This window comes from Chinchilla lanigera, unplaced genomic scaffold (assembly GCF_000276665.1).
Source record: "Chinchilla lanigera isolate Chin_1 unplaced genomic scaffold, ChiLan1.0 scaffold00006, whole genome shotgun sequence".
Taxonomy (NCBI): domain Eukaryota; kingdom Metazoa; phylum Chordata; class Mammalia; order Rodentia; family Chinchillidae; genus Chinchilla; species Chinchilla lanigera.
Genome location: NW_004955407.1, coordinates 19,009,566 through 19,027,976, shown reverse-complemented (window position 1 = coordinate 19,027,976; position 18,411 = coordinate 19,009,566). Strand labels below are relative to the sequence as shown.

Here is an 18,411-nt window from a genome sequence, read left to right as displayed (position 1 = left end):
AAAAAAAAATGGCCCCCAGAGCGAGTGCCTACAGCCTCCCAGACGCTCTCATGTCCATTGGCTCCAGGGCCCTCCCAGCTTTCCTGCCCATGGCTGACATGGAAGCAGCCTTTGACGACACAGTGAAAGAACATGTGGTCAACGAGGGGTACAAGATATGGAAAATAACACGCCTTTTCTTTATGATTTGGTGATCACCCATGCTGTGGAGTGGTCCAGCCTAACAGCACGGTGGCTTCCAGATATAACCAGACCAGCAGGGAAGGATTTCTGCATTCATGGACTTGTCCTGGGAACACACACATCAAATGAACAAAACCACCTGTGAGAGCCAGCCTACAGCTCCCTATTGATGATGTCCAGTTTGATGCGTCACACTAGGACAGTGAGAAATGAGAATTAGGAGGGTCTGGCTATGTTAGTGGGAAAATTGAAATAGAAATCAAGATCAATCATGAAGGAGAAGTAAACAGGGCCAGTTACATGCCCCAGAACTGTTGCATCATTGCAAAGACCCCATCTGTGATGTTCTTGTTTTTGACTATACAAAGCGTCCTTCTAAGTCAGACCCCCCCAGAGAGTGCAACCCAGACCTGTGTCTCTCCATGGACATCAGAAGGAAGGCTACAGGCTTTCCTGGAACCCAGATCTTAGTAGGAACGTACTTAGCACTTCACGTGATCCCATCTGCCTATGAGACATCAGTGCTCTTCCAAAGAAAGGAAGAGTGTGGATGTGAACACCATCTTCACAGGGCATACAGCAGTACTAGAAGATGTTTCCTAGAATCTGCTCTATGAGTCTCTGTTTGGGTCAGCTGCTGATAACCAGAAACTTACGATTTGAGGTACTCAGTCAAACAACACTTCCAAACCAAGCCACTCAAATTGATGCTCATACTGCAGAAGTGAACTGCCTCTCTCAATCCTTATAGTAAATTCATTCTTGCCACAGGATCAGCGGACAAGACTGTTGCTTTCTGGGATCTAAGAAACTTAAATCATGTTCCTTTGAATCACATAAGGATGAACTATTCAGGTTCAGTGGTCACTTCACAATGAGACTCTTCTGGCTTCCAGTGTACTGATCACAGACTGAATGTCCGGGATTTCAGTAAAATTGGAGAAGAGCAATCCTAGAAGATGCAGAAGATGACCCACTTGAGTTGTTTATTCGTGGCAGTCACACTGCCAAGATATCTGATTTTCCCTGGAATCCCAGTGAACCCTGGGTGCTTTGTTGTGTATCAGAAGACACCACAAGGCAAGTGTGGCAGATCACGGTGAACACTTACACTGATGAAGACCCTGAAGAAGCATGGATCCAGAAGGACAAGGACCCTATGTATGTCTGCACTCATGACTTTAGACTCCCCTTTTTTCCTCTCAACCCCGAGATTGGCTTAACACTTGTTTTGAGACACACAGACTTTGTTCAGCTCTCCCTTCATAACAGGTATCACCAATAAAACGATTAGCCTCCAAAGTGGGTGTTTTCTAAATATTAACTAGGTACTTGATTCAGCAAAGCCACAGACTTACATTTAAATTTTCTTTAGGAATTTTCTAGTAACAAATCCAGGTCTAAAGAAGCTAAAAAAAATGAGGCAGGGCATAATATGTGATTATTTTTCCTCTTAAGACATATCCCCAAGTTTTTCAGACTTGTTTCAGAAAAGGATAGAGCCAAGTAATAAAAAAAAAAAACCTTGTTACTGTCTTTGACTGTTTGATCCATCTTACATTCTTACATCTGGTGGACTAAGCAACTTCGTTGAAGATAACAGTGTGTAATGTAGCAACCACTGTTAATTCCTATCACTTTGTTTTGAGGTCATGTATCATTTTTGTCATTTTTGTGTTGTTTTAATTTTGTCTTCATTGTTGTTTTGTTAGTTTTTAATCTTTAAAATAAAAATAAACAAATAAATAAATAAAATATCAGGGAAAGGGGGGGGAAAAAGGAATAGAGCCAAGTGAGGTGAGGTGTCTGAGCCATGAAGTGTAAGTGCTGCAGGATGTCATTTTTATTCAGTTATTAGGGGAGAACCAAGTCACAGATTCATACTCTAAATCCCACCCACTTTTCCAGGGTGCACATTTTCCTATGTAGACCCATCTCTCTCGGTTTCTTCAGTTAAGTCAAAGCTACATGTCCCTCCTTCCCCAAGTATTTTTGCTTGTTAGTGTATTTCTCGAGCTGTTTTCATATTAGTCCTTTTTTTCTGTGAAACGGTTTTTGTTGGTGTTTTGTTGTTTTAACTTGGGACCGCCAAGTAGTAAAGATGCAGGTTTTTACTTGATAGTTGTGTCTCAGGCAGACTGTCAAATTGAGAAGGGTGGTTTGGTAGCTTGTATTTGTTTTTAAAGTTAAATTAGGGGCTGGGGATTTAGCTCAGTGGCAAAAGCGCCTGCCTGGCAAGCGCAAGGTCGTGAGTTCGGTTCCCGGTACCGGAGAAAAACCAAAAATAAAAAAATAAAGTTAAATTAATAGGGCTGGGGATATAGCCCAGCAGCGCAAGTGCCTGCCTGGCAAGCGCAACATCCTGAGTTTGATTCCTGGTATCAAAACAAAAAAAAAGAACATTAAATTAATCTTTGATAAAGGTTGCTTTTTTTTTTAAGGAGTTAGGCCTTGGCCACTAGTTTGATATCATCTCCATTTTAGATGACCTATTTCACCAGCAGCCTGTTACTCTCCATACTAACTATGTAAGTGCTTAGAATGGAATAAACTGCTTTTCTACATGAAAAATAAAATGATCCCCGAAAATCATGTGTTTGGAAGGCGACTGGCTTATGGGGGGGCTATAGCTGCCTTGCTGTTAGGTGGTGGGATCTGGGCAGAAGAGGGGGGCCACTGGGAGCATGATCCGGAAGCTTGTGTCTCCCTCTTCAGCTGCTTCCTCCACTCTGCTTCCTGCCCACCATGACATGACCAACCTGCCTCCACGTGAGCCTTCCACCATGCTGTTTCTGCCTTGGAGCCAGCTGGCCATGGACTGATGTTTCTGAAACAGTGAGCCCAAACAGATCTGTTCTTCTTTAAGTTGGGGATGTCAGGCATTGTGTCTCAGCGACAAAGTAAGACAAAGGCTACAGAATGATGGGCACTAGGCAGCAGGCAGCCTTGTAAGGAATGTTGATTTCCACCCCTTCCTCTGACTCACTAGTTCCCAATACCTGTCAAACTGCAGATGCATAAGAATTGCCCAGAAAAGCTGCTTAAAATACAATTTCCAGGGTCAGATGTGTATAATCTGATTTAGATTATTTTTAATGCCTCTGTGGAATTGTCTCATGAAATTCACACATTCAACCCTTTTTAGCAATTGTGACTGTAGAAAATGAAGTAAATCCCTCTTAGTTTTGTTCCATTGGGATCACAAAGATATAAAAGTAGTAGGTTCAGCCTTGGACAGCTCCTCAGAGAGAAAGGAAGTTGACTGGTTACCCCATATCCATTGGCGTGTGGACTCTGGGTGCAGTCCTGCTGTTTCTTCCCATTGCCCAATGTACTTGGGCACTTCATGTCCACAGGACCTCCAGCCTTGTCCTGCCCTCCCCACTGATGCCCCATGCAGATGATGGGGCTCCTGTCTCAATGCCATCGTCAGCAATCCAGTCTTCCCTCATGCTGGCATCTTCTGCAAGGACCCTGAGTTCATTTGTTGGGGCCTGATCACCTACAACCCTAACGTTGCCTTTTCAGTGGGGCTGGGTCCCAACTGCTGATGAAGGCCTTAATCCAAAACAGAAGGAAACAGACACTGGTCCTCACCAGAATTGTCAGAGTTGTGAAAACAAAGGCTTTCAGCAGAAGACTACCACAATTGTCAAGAGAATGAACTGCAAAGAAAAATGGAAGAAAATGCAAGAAAACCTGGAGAAGGTTGTGGCAGTAGTTTGAAAAGACAGAGAGGCAAAAACTTCACAACAGTGGAGAAAAATAAGAAGGAACTGAGAACTTGGTCAGAGACCAGAGGCTGAAAGGACAAAAGCAAAGATGATACGAAGGTGTCCAGCTGTTGACAGTGATTTATTTACTGGAGTAGCTATTCTGCTTCTGTGTCACTTATTCCCTACTTTTTAAGTGCTTTCATGCATGGGGGAGCACCACTGTTACCTGGTGTCACTGTGTGTTGCCGCCCAGCTGTGAAAAGCATTCTAAGTACCATGATGTCAAGTGTTTCTCTCTTGGCTTCAGTCTATTTTCTTAATCACAAATACCAAAACTGCCTAGATAGGTATGAAGCAATCATTTTCAACTTAATAATAATAAATAATATTGTTTGAAAAATGATATATTCTGACTCTAAATTAATTCCTTGAAATGTTATTTTTTAAACCATAAATAGTTTATCTTAGAAGTGAGACTTTCTTCATTCAAGACTGCTAACCTGGAAAAAACTACTGGCAAGCTGCTAATCTTTTGCCTCCTGTTTTTCCCACATGAGAATTCCAGCTTTCATAAATCGACTTCTGACTAATTTTAACAGCTGTGCATTGCTTTAGTATTTGGCTTGGGAGATGATGGTTTGGTAAAAATAATACAAAGTCATGTTCTGGTTTTAGAATATTTACTTCTCCTGAAATTTGGAGAGATGTGCATAGATTAAAAGGAATAATTTAAAACTGATATTTACTTTTGGATATGAGCGCTGACATTCCATCTTATCGATATCGTTATAGGATATCATCCTAAAAACACACACAATTGTGGAATAGAAGAAAATGCCCACTAGTGCTATTCCGTACCTACACACAAGATGCCGTACAATTGCGGTATCTTGATTCCTTGAAAACTGCAGCTGCCTTTTACTCTTCCTAAAGTTGCTGTGTAGAACTACTAGATATTAAGCAGCAAGCCTGCCAAGATAGGATTTTTCATTCCTAGTTTTACTAACGATCAACTCTAAATTATAATACAACTCTCAGGCTCTATTTGCAAAAAAACTAAACTCATATACAAAATCCACAAACTCTGAAATCCCAATTTGACTTCCGACTGGACACAATCGTTGGAGAAAACACTATCAACCTGTAAAGCAAATTGCCTTAAACCATAATTTTGTTTTTCCTGGCTTTCTTCTTGTAAGAAAATAATGACACAATTGCCAATCTCCACCTTTCTTCTATTCTACAAATACTTTCTTCCTGCTCAGACAGCTCTAACAACACACAATTGTGGAAGTACTTTCCTCCTTGATGAGTTTGTTAGCCTAGTGTGTTCAGGAAGAAGCAAAGCCGTTCCCCAAAGAGCAGATGAATTACTTCCTTGCAAGGAAGAAGACAGGTCCTGGCCAGAGGAAGGGAGTTTCCAGCTCCCTACTCTGTATGACTTCCCTTTCCAAATAATAGTTGGTATGTTGTTCTGTGATTTTCCACACTCAAAAGTCAGAGGGTGATGTTTGTCTTTGTTCAGCAAAGCAGGCAGAAAATTAACACAACACAACATAACATAACATAACATAACATAACATAACACAACACACACAACAGCTATAGGCTTATTCACTACCACATGAACTGAACTTCTGGCAAAAAGGCAAAAACCTTCTACATCTACTTGTAAGAACAAAGCTCGATTGCAACAAGAATTTGGAATGGAAAGCCAGTTTCCAAGCAATAAGGGTATGAAATTACCTTACTGCAAAGAAACGCAGCACAGGCTGGGGCTTGATGGGCTATCTCAGACTTGATATGGTCCTGCCTTGGTATCTCCCCCACCAGTGCTGAGGGGTAAAAATAACAGGCGTGTCAATGTGTCAATCCATGGCTCGTGCTATTCTGTGTCCACTAATGTCCCCTGAGCCCAAAGTTTTCAGGAAATTTTAGAACAAATGCTTTTAAGGAGCAAATTTAAACTGCTTATTTTCTTTAAAATGTTCTGTTTTACTAAAATTCTGTGTACTCATGAGTGCAGTGAGTCAGGTTAAACTGTCCCCCAAAAGAAAAGAAAAGAAAAAAAGCCAAATAATCTGTACCCCAATCCCTCCCAGACTCACAGGATCACATTTTTCAGTCTTTACCACAGGGGCAGACACTGGCTCCGTGAGGGGTGCAGTAACTGAAGCTTGGAAATGTCACATCAGAAAGAGGCAAACGACCAAGACACAGCAGAGGCTGGATTTGAACACCGCGTGGCCAAACGCGGACCTGACGTTTGTTCTTTCTCATTCTGGCCCCACAGAACCAATCCTTGGCCTGACGTATATCTCCAATATATATATCTAATAAAATATTAACAAAGGAACATAAGTTTTAGAGAAAACTCATCTCTTTCAGTGAAAAGCATTGTGCTTTATTAACTAATGAGCAAAACCTCTTTACTCTTTAAAAATTCCAAAGCAGTTCCAAAAAAACCCAATCAGATTTGATGTTTAGTGACTGCAGAGAAGTATGCCAGTTTGTACCTGACATCAATACGGTATCTTCGCGCTTTCGGTGCCTGCCAGTTAGTTAAAAGTACCCGCGCGCCCTCTTGTGGTGTATTGCAGTTACGTCTTCACTACTAATTTAGAAGTTTACTGTGGACCCATTAAATGCTATGCAACTTATTTTACAAGATACCACTCTATCTTACATGACTGAATCATATGGAACAATGATAAGTGATATATCATGGACCTTGTAGGATGAACTGCTAAAATTACTCTGTTCTGTAACAAGATATGATGGTCATTATTTGACACCCACCCTGAGATCCCAAGTATAATTTTTAATAGTATAAAATTAACACATTCTTCCATCTCAGGAGTTATAAAGAACTTCTATCACTGCGCCTTCTAATTTGGGGATATATATATGTAAGTGTAAATAGTTTTATCAAACAGCACCTGAAAATTCTTACAGGTAGAACAAAAAAACCTTTGTGAAAGTCCAATCTACATCCCAGTTTTTGGTCGCCTCTTTTCAGGGGTAACTTTGGGTACTTATTCCATCCAGGTGATTTTGTGAATTCAGTGGCTCGGGGTGTAGCACAAAGTTCAAGGATTCCCCTTGACTGTAGCAATTACCTGTGATACCGCCTCTGGAAACAACACAAATTAATTCCTCTTTTGTTACCCATTTTCCCTTTTTTCCTAACACCCACTGAAAGTGCAGATTCTGGAGTCCACACTCCTCGTGTTTTTTTAAATATAGGTAAGTGCCACCACTTAGAGTACTGAGGGTCAAAAAGAGTTCTCAAATTACAATCTCTTGAGGGTGAGGATAAAGTTTAGCCATACAGTGCTTGCTTAGCATGAACAAAGTCCTAGCTCAATCCTCAGTACTGCAAAAATAAATATAATAATTATGGCCCTTTGGCATGCTGAGTATTTTGCACAAAGGAGTTTGGGAGGCCTCAGAAGCAAGTTCTGTCTGACCACTTGCAAATGAAAAGAAGCACAAGCTGTCTTCCCCAAGGTGGGTCACAAACTACAACTCCTGTCCTTCAAAGTAACCCGTAAAACACAGAAAGGTCGTTCTCTTCCTTATCCCCTAAAAACCCTTATTCCAGAGGGCCTGCCCCATACCCCGGAAGAAGGCATGCTCCACAGAGAAGCCAAGAGGGATGTGAACAGAGGGCCTTACCAAGTCCCTCCCCACCGGTAGGTCATTCTGTTTAATCACATTTCTACTTGGAAGTCCATTCTTCATCAAACTGAAGCATAAAAACAGCCAGTGTTCCTGAGTTTTTGGGCCATCATTCCTGAAAACTCTTGCACCATGTAAAACTTCAATTAAGTAAATGTGTTGAATTTTGCTCTTGCTAATCTGTTTTTGGTTACGGGAGTGTTGGCCCCGACCCTTATGATGGGTGAGGAAAGGTATCATGTCTTTCCACCCTATGCTACCTTAACTAGGACCCATTGCACAGTTTGCTTTAAAGCTCTTAGACTACTTAATTTGTAAAATGGGGATACTAACAATGGAAACCTTGTAGTGCTGTCATGAAGATTAAATACAATAATGAAGTGACGGTATCTAGCATGAGGCTGGGATCAAAGGAAACATTTAGTAAATGTCATAAGTATTATTTCCAGGTTTTCTGAGATCTACTCTAACACTTTATTTCTTTTTTTTAATTTTCTTTTTAGAAATAAAAGAACCACAACATATAAGCAAACACACAGACATAAATGAAACAACATAAAAACAACAGAGAACTTCAGACAAGGTGAAAAGAAATTAACAATGGTTGCTGTACTACATACTATTATCTTCATATTGGTTACTCAGACAAATACAGACATGCAAGAATGATCAAACAATTAAATATCAACTCTTCCTTTCAAGGAAGCAATAGAAATTAATAGTACAATTATCCTGGCCTTCTTGTGTATATATATTTTCCCTTTGTTCTTTATGTTCGCCTTTCCCTCATCCCAGTCAACGCTTTATTACATCCTAATAATCTTTTCTTTTCTTTTTTTTGGTTTTTGTCCGGTACCAGGAACCGAACTCACGACCTTGCGCTTGCCAGGCAGGCGCTTTTGCCGCTGAGCTAAATCCCCAGCCCCTAATTTTCTTTTCTTTGTATCACTTTTCCAGTGTATTTTTGATCAGCAATGGAAAAGGTAGATTTTCAAGTGTGGTTTTCTTTGTTTCAGAAGTCTGCATTTGAATTACTGCTAATTCTAACACAGGAAGATTGCGTTTTAGGGGCAATTCCTAGAAATGTAAGTGGCCAGTTATTTTTGCCATTATCAGGGGTGAATCTTTGGATACCCTTTTTATTGGAGAGCTGAGAAAAAGCACTGCAGCAATATATGTAAGTACCTACGTTTGTTTTTCAGTGGCCGGGAGATTCTTTTTCATTTACCCACAATTTCTAATGCAAACTGGTTTGTAAGGAAAAACCTTCCACACCATGTATCTATCCGTACTATTTTCAATTTTATTTATTTATTTATTTACCTATTTGTCTATTTATTTCATTTATCTGTGCAGTGGTAGAGACTGAAATCAGTCTTATGCATGCTAAGCCCAAGCTCTCCCACTAAGCTACATCCTGAGCCCTCTCTGTCTACTTCAGATGAATAATACTATGATACAACACCCCTGGATGGAGCATTCTGACAGTCTGGGGGGCATCGCTTTGTCTACAGGTTCATCACACATTACAAAGGGATTTCTATGCCAGCTCCTGAGTGCTTGCTGTAAAACTTTCATTCCTGTTTCTCTAGCCCATGCAGTGACACCCTGTCAAGGCTCTTACACTCAGAACTGCAGACTACATGTGATTCCTGATTCTTTTGTACAACTTATATTTGGAGGCATTTGAATCTTCTCATTAGATGTAATCAAGCCCAAAGCATGCTTATGAGAGAAAGTGAGTGAAAGGTGCTTTCAAGCAGGTAACTCAAAATAATATTTAATAGATTTGTATCTATGCCCACCCCGTATTGTCTGTTACTGAGGAATTAATGTTGAGTGGCAAGGTATGATTACTATAATAACCTAAAGGGCACTGGAACATTGAAAATGGAAATATATTAAATACAGATCAAAGAGAGTATGTTTCACATTATCAATCCTTTTCCTTTAGGAGCTAATTTTCTCCAATAGATCTTCCTTCTACATTACATAAAAGGCTTATTTCTCTCCTTTGTTACAGTTTTCGAAGTTGTTCTACTTACTGAGCATGTGTGAAGCTGTGGATTGAATCTCAGCACAGCAAAAAATAAAAACAAAAACCAAAAACTGTGAATTAACAAGTTTGGTTCTTTTTTGTTTTGTTTTCAAAAGTGATGTTTTGGTTTTTTATGTAACTTAAAATGACTGTGTCCCTGTGTTATTTAGCTTTCACTGGGTAAGAAATACTACAAGTGTCCTTTATTCTAGAGATACATTTTTAAATAATCTTTTCTTTAAATCAGAAATACGCCACCTGACCCTTACTGTGACTTTTTGCGATGAACCATTTAAACTGGCATGTTGTAGCATTTTAGTGCTTTTTGTAGTATTAATATTAACTTTCCTACCCATAAACAAATAGCCTTCTGATATTCAGATGAAAGCAAACAGTTAGCATCTACATTTTTCTAGGAATCAGAAAGAATTTAATACTACAAAGTTAAATGCCTTTAGAAGGAAAAAAGTGACCAGACAGATGTTTGGCATCAAAGACAGAATTATCTTCCATCTCTCTTTGGTGTCGCCAAATTCCAGGCAGTTTTTTCATTTGATTTTTCTCCATTCCCTTCTTTCGTGGCTCTCTGAATTATAATCAGGGACCTGGAGGACAGGAATGACCTTCACTTGCGCTCATTTTATGCAAAGTCTAGTGGAAGATTGTTCTGCTCTTTCACAAATAATTGCTTCTGCTTCTTTCGTGTTCCAGACACAAATCTGTGGGATGTCGGCAGTTGTCTTACAAACAGTAAACAACTGACAGCGGATTGCATTCTAAGTGTGCAAAAGCAGGTGCTGCTAGTTATACCTCTTGCTTCATTCAGTTGTTTTCTAAAAAGGACAACTTCATGACACAGCACTTAACTAAGACTCTCAGAAGTTCGTCATCGTTGGATCCTGTCCCAGGAGAGCCAGGGAAAAGGAGAAAGACTGTAAAATCACCTTCAGTATCCTGGACAGATTGGTTCCAGGACTCCCCACAGATGGCAAATCTGCAGATGTTTAAGACTCTTACACAGTGGCTCTGTACTTGAATAAAATCTATGCATAGGGCTGGGGATGTGGCTCACTGGCCCAGTGCCTGCCTAGCAAGCATAAGGTCCTGAGTTCAATTCCTGGTACCAAAAAAAAATGCACATATTTAAATCACTCTTAATTATTTACAATACCTGAGACGATGTAAATGCCATGTAAGTAGTTGGTATAATATGCTGTTTAGGAAACAATGACAAGAAAAGTCTGTACACTTTAGTATAGACACAGTATTTTCCAGAATACTTGCGTCCACGTCTATGGAGGGTTGAGTGCACTTTCTTTACAAGCATATCCCCAGAGTACTCACCCCATCATGGCCTGGACTATGAAGAACTGAGAGGTGTCGTATTTCTGTGGCTCAACATGATAAGTCGAATACAGGTCAAATAACCTAAATATATCCCTACTCACTTCTACCCAAAAGATCAACAGGGAATGAGGCATCACTCCCAAAAAACAAATAATGCTGCTAGTAACTAACACAGACACAGTGAGTCCTGAGGGTGTTCAGAGGCAAATGCTCATTTCCAGTGAGGAGCCTGACAGTTCTTACAAACCCTGTCTTGGGTGGGCAACTAGGAGGATCTTTCCTCTGCAGTCTCCTTTCTCCATCTCCCCAAAGATGCCCATACCCCTCCCAGGGGTTCTGGCTCTGTTCTGGGAGCTGAGTGAACTGTAAGATCCTGGAGGTTTTACATAATCCTTGAGGTCTAAAACAACTGGCTTTCCCTGGCAACTCAAAGTCCCATGCTTAGGTTATTCCTCATAAAAAGAGGCTTTGGCATTTCAGAACCTTCTAATTGGAGTGTTTAACAGAATGATGAGCCACTTTTCTTATAGCATTAATCACCACTGATAGCATAACATAGCACATTATTAAAGTGTTTAGCTGGGCATCATCATGCATACCTGTAATCCCAGCACTCAGGAGGCTGAGGCAGGAGGATTGCCATGAGTTTGAGGTCAGCTTGGGCTACACAATGAGTTCAAGGCCTGACTGAACTACATGGTGAGACCTTGTCTCAAAAGACTGAAAAAAAAAATGTCTAAGGTTTATTTTCCCAGAAGCTGTATTATAACACTCCTCTCAACCAAAGGTAAACAAAAAAGAAATCAATTCTAATACATTCATTCAAGAAATCCAAACATGAACTAGTCCTTTCTGTGAGCCAAGAATTATAGTAGATCCTGGCACTAATGAATAACTTGTAGCCACAATGTCAGTAGGTGTTGATAAATTCATAATTTCACTGGGGGTGTGGTGTAGATAGTAAACAGGCATATTAAAAATTAATGGTGGTGTAGTCCTGTAAGAACTTGCCTCTGGATATGAGCAAAGTGTTTGTGTTAGCTCTGAGGAAGGCACTATTCCCTGGAAGAGCATCAGCAAGTGGGAAGCAGGAAGAAGAACACAAAGGAAAGCACGTACCTGGATTAGTTTCTCTGGGTCTTGGCCCTCACAGCCAATTCTGAAGTGGATGTGTGCCAGTCTGTAAAATGAGTTCTATTTTCTACCTGCTTCCACCTTTGAAAAAGACAGCTACAGGGTGCTAAGAATGGACAGGACAGGAAACTGGCACATCTTTGAATGCAGATCTGGTGTGCCAAGCCCTCTGTGATGTGTTAATTTGGTGGAACTGCCATAACAAAGTGCCATGCATCTGTGGGCTAAACAATATGACTGGTTTCTTCATAATTCTGGTGGCTAACAATCTGAGTCTAAGGAGCCAAAAGAGTTGGTGTCTTCTGAAATCTGTCTCTCCTTGCCTTTTCTAGATCACCATTGAAGGGATGGAAATGTGTAAAACCTTTTTGGCATTCATCACAAGGGCTGTGGCCAACACCCCAAAACAGAGACAGGTAGTATAGGTTGGATCTCGAACGTCCTCCAAAGGCTCATGTTTGGTAAAGTCTTATTCTCCAAGGTGATGCTACCCGGGAGAGAGGAAGGCCTTTGAGAAGTGGGGCCCAGAGGTCCTCAGTAACCAGCATGTGCCCTTGAAGGGGACTGTGGGATAGTCCCTTTGTCCTTCTCTCATTGTTTCCTGGTGATAAGGTGGTTAACGAGAGAAGAGCAAAACAAATGTATTTAATTAAAATTGTACAGGACACAAGGAGCTTTCAGAAACAACCACCCAGACACTCGAGGCAAATTGTTTAGGTTCAGTGAAAAGTGGACAGCTGTGTAGAAATGTCATTGGGCAAGAGTCCGAGGCAACAGCAACACTGAGGGGAACTCGGCACGGCCTGTCTGCTCAGATTCTTCTTGGCCACCCTATGGCAATCCTGTCTCCTGCTATACAGCAGGAACCCTGTCACATGAAGGTCACAGGGGAGAAGGGTGGGTCAGAGAGTGATGTTTCTAGGTTCTGTGGTTTGCTTTGGGGGAAGAATTCCAGTTCCTATAAGCCACCTTAGGGAAAAGGACTTCTGGGGAACAAAGAATTGGAGAAAGAAAGGTAGAAAAATTTGCTTCTAAGGCCTTCTAGGCCCCTGCAGTTCAAAGTACTCAGTATTCCAAGGTGCATACTGTGTTCTGAGTCCCCGCACTGTCTTCCTCCAGTGTCATCATGTGGTCTTTCCTCTACATGTATCAGTGTCCTCATCTTTAAAAGGACACAAGTCATATTGGATTAGGGCATATGATCTCGTTTTACCTAAATTACTTCATTAAAGGCCCTACCTCCACACAGTGACATTCTGAGGATAGTTAAGTGGGGTTTAAAACTTCAACATATGAATGAGGGGAGGGAGCACAATGTAGCCCATCACACGGTGTCTTGCAATGTACCACAAATACAGTGAGGAAGTTGGACCTGAGACAGAAAGACCACCACAAAGGAAGGAAGGAAACAAGGAAGAAAGGGAGAGAGGGAGGAAGGCAAGAGGGAGGCACTCCAGAAAGAAGTGTCCTGGTCTTCTTAAAGCTCACAGGAGGACTGAGATTAGGTTTCACTTTACGTGGTGCCCGCAGTGGATTGGTGGAGGCAGCCTGCAGCTCTGTACTGGGGAGCTGAGGGGAGAATGGAGAGTGGTTGTCTTCTTACGGGATGGCGCTTTCCTCCCAGGTCCTTTAAAGTCCTTAAGGGGACAAAAGTCAATGAATATTGTGATATTCTGCCACACATATCACATGACAACGGAAACCCCTACTCTTACTTACCACCAAATAATCACTTTTGTGGTTACTAGTTATTTATTTCTTACTAGTTCAATCCTGCAGAAAAGTTAAGGGCATGGGCTATAGAGTCAGACAGGCTTGCATTTGAGTCCTACCTCTACCACTTATGATGGGACTCTGACCAATATAATTACCTGTGCTTCATTATCTTATCTGGAAATTGGGGATACTGACTACTCTCCTTCGGGGGCTTTAGTGAGGATTAGATAAGGCAATAAATGTAAAGATTATTTCTCTATTAATATTTGGGGGACTGTACATAATAGTAGATGTTTTATATCTTACCTATTTTTATCTCTGCAAAACTTCCTGTGAAGTCTATATCTTTAGTACCAGCACCACAGTATCCTACTGACCCTTGCTATTTCTGAGGACAACTCTCACAAGAAGATTCAGAGATTTTTACTCTGAAACTGAAACTTTAAGATCACGTCCTTCCATTTCTCTTTGGACACTGCATTCTCCTCTGTGTGTGTAGTTACTTCCCTGGCACAGTTCCTATGACAACTTCTCTCTGAGATATTTTCCCACTCTCCTCAGACATCAATAGTACTCATGGTTCTTTTTGTTACCAAAATATATCAAATAAAATCATTGGTAAGAGGCTACCTTTGTTAATGGGAAATCTAAAGATGGAGCTGCATGAACCCAAACAGTAAATTATTTGAACTGTTTTACTGAAATGATGTAAAGCTCCAAATGTGCTCTTTGCCTTCAACATAACTGCTAACAGGTATAATCAGATCTCATCGTTATTAAGTTGTCACAGCCACTAGTACAATGCAACGCAGGGACACAGCTTCATTTGGATGTTGTAGATGTCTTCCCCTCTCTTTTTTCCTTTCATTCCTTCTTTCTTTCCTTTCTTCTTTCTTTTCTTTTTTTCCTCTCTTCCTACAAATATTTATTAAGCACCTATGCATGTGGTGGCAGGGGTAAACCAGCAAACAAAATGAACACAAAGCATTGTCCTTGTCAAGCTTACATGTCAGTGACAGGAGACAGAGACCAAACACAACAGACACATTACATCATGTGTGAGAACATCACAGACAAAACATAGTGGAACGGGGAGGGGGAAGGGCGCCTGGGAGAGCAGGGAGGAGGCTGCAGTGGTGGTGAGAGTGGGTCATGGGGCTTTCCAGTGGAGAAACCTGACAGACACAGGGTGCCACTGGTGTAAAGGCCTGAGGCAGGAGGGGCCTGGTGCTCTAGGAAATAGAGAGGAGGCCAGTAGGTGGAACTAAAGGACAGAGGGAGCGGTTCCTTCACGTGCAGCCCTGGGGCTCTCACCAAGGCAGAGGAGAAGGGCCTGACAGCTTGGGTTTGACAGGCGCGGTCTGGCTGTGGTAATAACAGGTTTTAGGGTTGGGGACTGGGAAGTCTGGGATGAGGATTTAGCACAGTAGAAGCAGGGAGACCAGGGAGGTGCTTGCAAAATCCAGGCACTGACAGTTTCTGATGGAGGTGAAGAGAGGGAGATAAGTCTACACTGATGCTTCCCGAGCACAGGCCCAGCTGACTTAAAATCTTTTCCTGGACATTACTTTTGGTTTTATTGTCTGCTGTAATTTGCTTTACCATATAACATGATGTGTAAACACTGGGAACTATGTGTGCACAAATTAACTCTGATCTATATCCTAGGGACCAATTAACACTTCAAGTGACCTATTAGAATAAACACCCTATTAACTGACCAAGTGGCATTCAAAAGAAATATTTTGACATGTTCTGGAGGTCACAAACTTTGGAGAGATATATATACTTTGTATATATATATATATAGATATATATAGATATATAGAGATATACATATATCAGTAGCAAGACTGCTGGATCATATGATATGATTTTATTATATCATATGATTTATTAACCATAATACTTTTTTTGAGACAAGCTCTTACTATATAGTCCAGGCTGCCCTTGAATGCACTATGTAGCCCAGGGTAGCCTCGAATTTGCTGTGATTCTCCTGCCTCGGCCTCAAAAGTACTGGGATTACAAGTGTGAGTCACCATTCCCAGCCATTAACCATAATACTTTATATATCTCAAAACTTTAAAAAGTAGTTTTATCCAAGTCAGCACACAGGCTTATTATTTTTGCATGTTAGTAACAAGTTTTAATTGGTGAAAAGAGTGGTGTGCAAGTTGTGTGATTATGAGAAGTTAGGCAGCTCCGTCTTTTTGTTCTGTTCTATTTTTTGACACAGGGTCTTTCTATGTAGCCCAGGCTGGCCTCAAACTCATGACCCTCCTGCCTTAGCTTTCCTAGTACTGGGATTACAGGTATGCACTAAGATCCTCATTCTAGGCACCTCCATCTTTGCAGAAATAACATAAATAAAGACCTGCCTGAGCCAGGATATGCCAGAGGAACAGCTTCCAGATGGCTCTGTGCTCCTCCCCTTAGCAAATGATCCTCTGATCAAAAGTCCTGATGCCCCATTCATCAGAACACACCCATCTCTTTCTGACAGGTCATTTCATGAAGATCTTGGTCAGGGTTGATAGTGAAAATATTCCAAGTCTACACAGACTATGTAACAGTTTTGTGACTGCTTGCTAGCAAGTTTTGTTTGCTTAGAATAACATGGACTAAAATGTACTTTTGGCACAAATGCCTGGTAGTGAGATGGTAAGTTAGAAACAGAGATGGCCTCCTATCTAATGACTAGAGGATTCCAATGAATTGGGAAACTGCCTGACCCTCCCAGAACTGTTGATCCAAATTCCCATATTCTGTCCTTCAACACATATTCACAATGGTCAGAGGATCTAAGCTTCTTCATGCCACGGTGGCCTTGTCTTCACTGACATGTGCATTGTTCTCTACACAGGGGCAGTGTAACGGTCAGAGCATCATTTGCAAGTGACGTAGAAATGGTCTGGTTTCCATAACCACCATCCGGGTACTGAATCACATATACTCACATTAACTTTCAGACTCAATTTTTGTCTTTTGACAATAGACTTTATTTTTAGAGCAGTTTCAGCAAAACTGAACAGAAAATACAGAGTTCGCACATGCTCCTTGCCCCTTCAGCTTTCCCATTACTAGCATTCTGTAGCAGTGTGGTACATTTGTTAAAATGTGATAAATCTACAAGGACAAGTCACTGTCATTGTCAAAAGAAAGAAGTACCACAAATTGAGATTAAAGATCCAATTAGCTTTTGTTGAGATAGTAGAATGGGGCAGCACCTCGTTCTGTAACCTAGAATGAGTGTTCTGATGAGCTGAGCAAAGATGGCTGGCTTCATATTCCAAAAAAGTGCTGAGAAAAAAAGAAGAAGGTACTGCAAAGCAGATCAGTGATGTCAAAGTCACTCTCTTTATAGGGCTAAAATAGAAGAGACTTCCTTATTGTGTTGGCTCAAGTTGACTGAAAGCTGCTGTTTGTGTGTAAAACTGGTCATGTGTAAAAATCTCATGGTTTATGAGAAACATGAACGACTCCATTGTTTGATCTACTCCACCAGAGCCTAATGTAGGAAGCTAATTCAACACAATGGCCTTCCACAAACTGTTTAACATCACCCAGCATGCATAGTCTACACTGGGGCTCATGCTGGGTATTATAGATCCTACAGGTTTTGACAAGAGTATGCTGACACAGTTACCATTGTGGTACCATACAGAATAGTTGATTTGTTATAAAAATCCTCCGTGCTTTGCCTGTTTATCCATTCCCTCCCCTATCCATGTGATCTATGATCTTTTTACAGTCACCATCATTTTCCATTTTCCAGAATGTCAAGTATAGACAGCCTCCAACTTATTATGTTTTGATGTATGTGTTTTTGGTTTTTTTTGGTTTTTTTTTTACTTCATGACGATGTTAAAGCACTCGGCATTTGATAGAAACTGTAATTTGAAAGTTGAACTTTGATTTTTCCTGGGCTAAAAGAAAAAGGTCATTTTCCTTCCTGAGAGCTTTTCAGCATACTCTCTTGTGAGGCTGAGCAGCCACAGCAAGTTGCAGCTCTCAGTCTGCTATGTGATCAAGAGAGTGAACAGAGAGACATATGCTTGTAATACCAGCACTCTGAGACTGAGAAAGCTACGGCAGAACGATCTTAAGTTTGAGCCTGGACCAGTGAATGCATCAACTTTAGCGAGACTGTCTCAAAAATAAAAAATTAAAAAGGCCTAGGGATATAACTTTAAGCATAGGCCCTAAATTCAATCTCTAGTACCACATACACACAAAATAATCAATATACGATGTTGCTTATCTATATATTTGACAGACATACTAAGTATGTTGTCAGCTTAAGGTATTCTCAACTTACAGTGGGTTTATCAGGCCATAACCTCATTATAAAGCAAGGAGCATCTGTACTTGGATTCATACAGTACGTAACCTTTTCAAGTTGACTTCTTTCATGTAGCAATATGTATTTACGTTCCTCCATGTCTTTTCAATGCTTGATAGCTCATTTCATTTTAGTGCTAAATAATATTCCATAGCTTGGACATACACCACAGTTTATCCACACACCCAATTAAAGGACATTTTTGTTTGCTTCTGAGTTCTGGATATAATGAATAAGACTGTAGTAAAAAA

At 40.8% G+C, this 18,411-nt stretch overlaps 1 protein-coding gene and 1 pseudogene across 1 annotated transcript in view; one reads left to right on the top strand and one right to left on the bottom strand.

The window, feature by feature from the left end:
- Positions 1–18,411, bottom strand: part of LOC102013474 (translation initiation factor IF-2-like) — a gene marked incomplete at its 5' end in the record, with an annotated part of 133,393 nt that overhangs the window by 47,820 nt on the left and 67,162 nt on the right.
- On the top strand, positions 90–1,362 carry LOC102005565 (annotated as a pseudogene).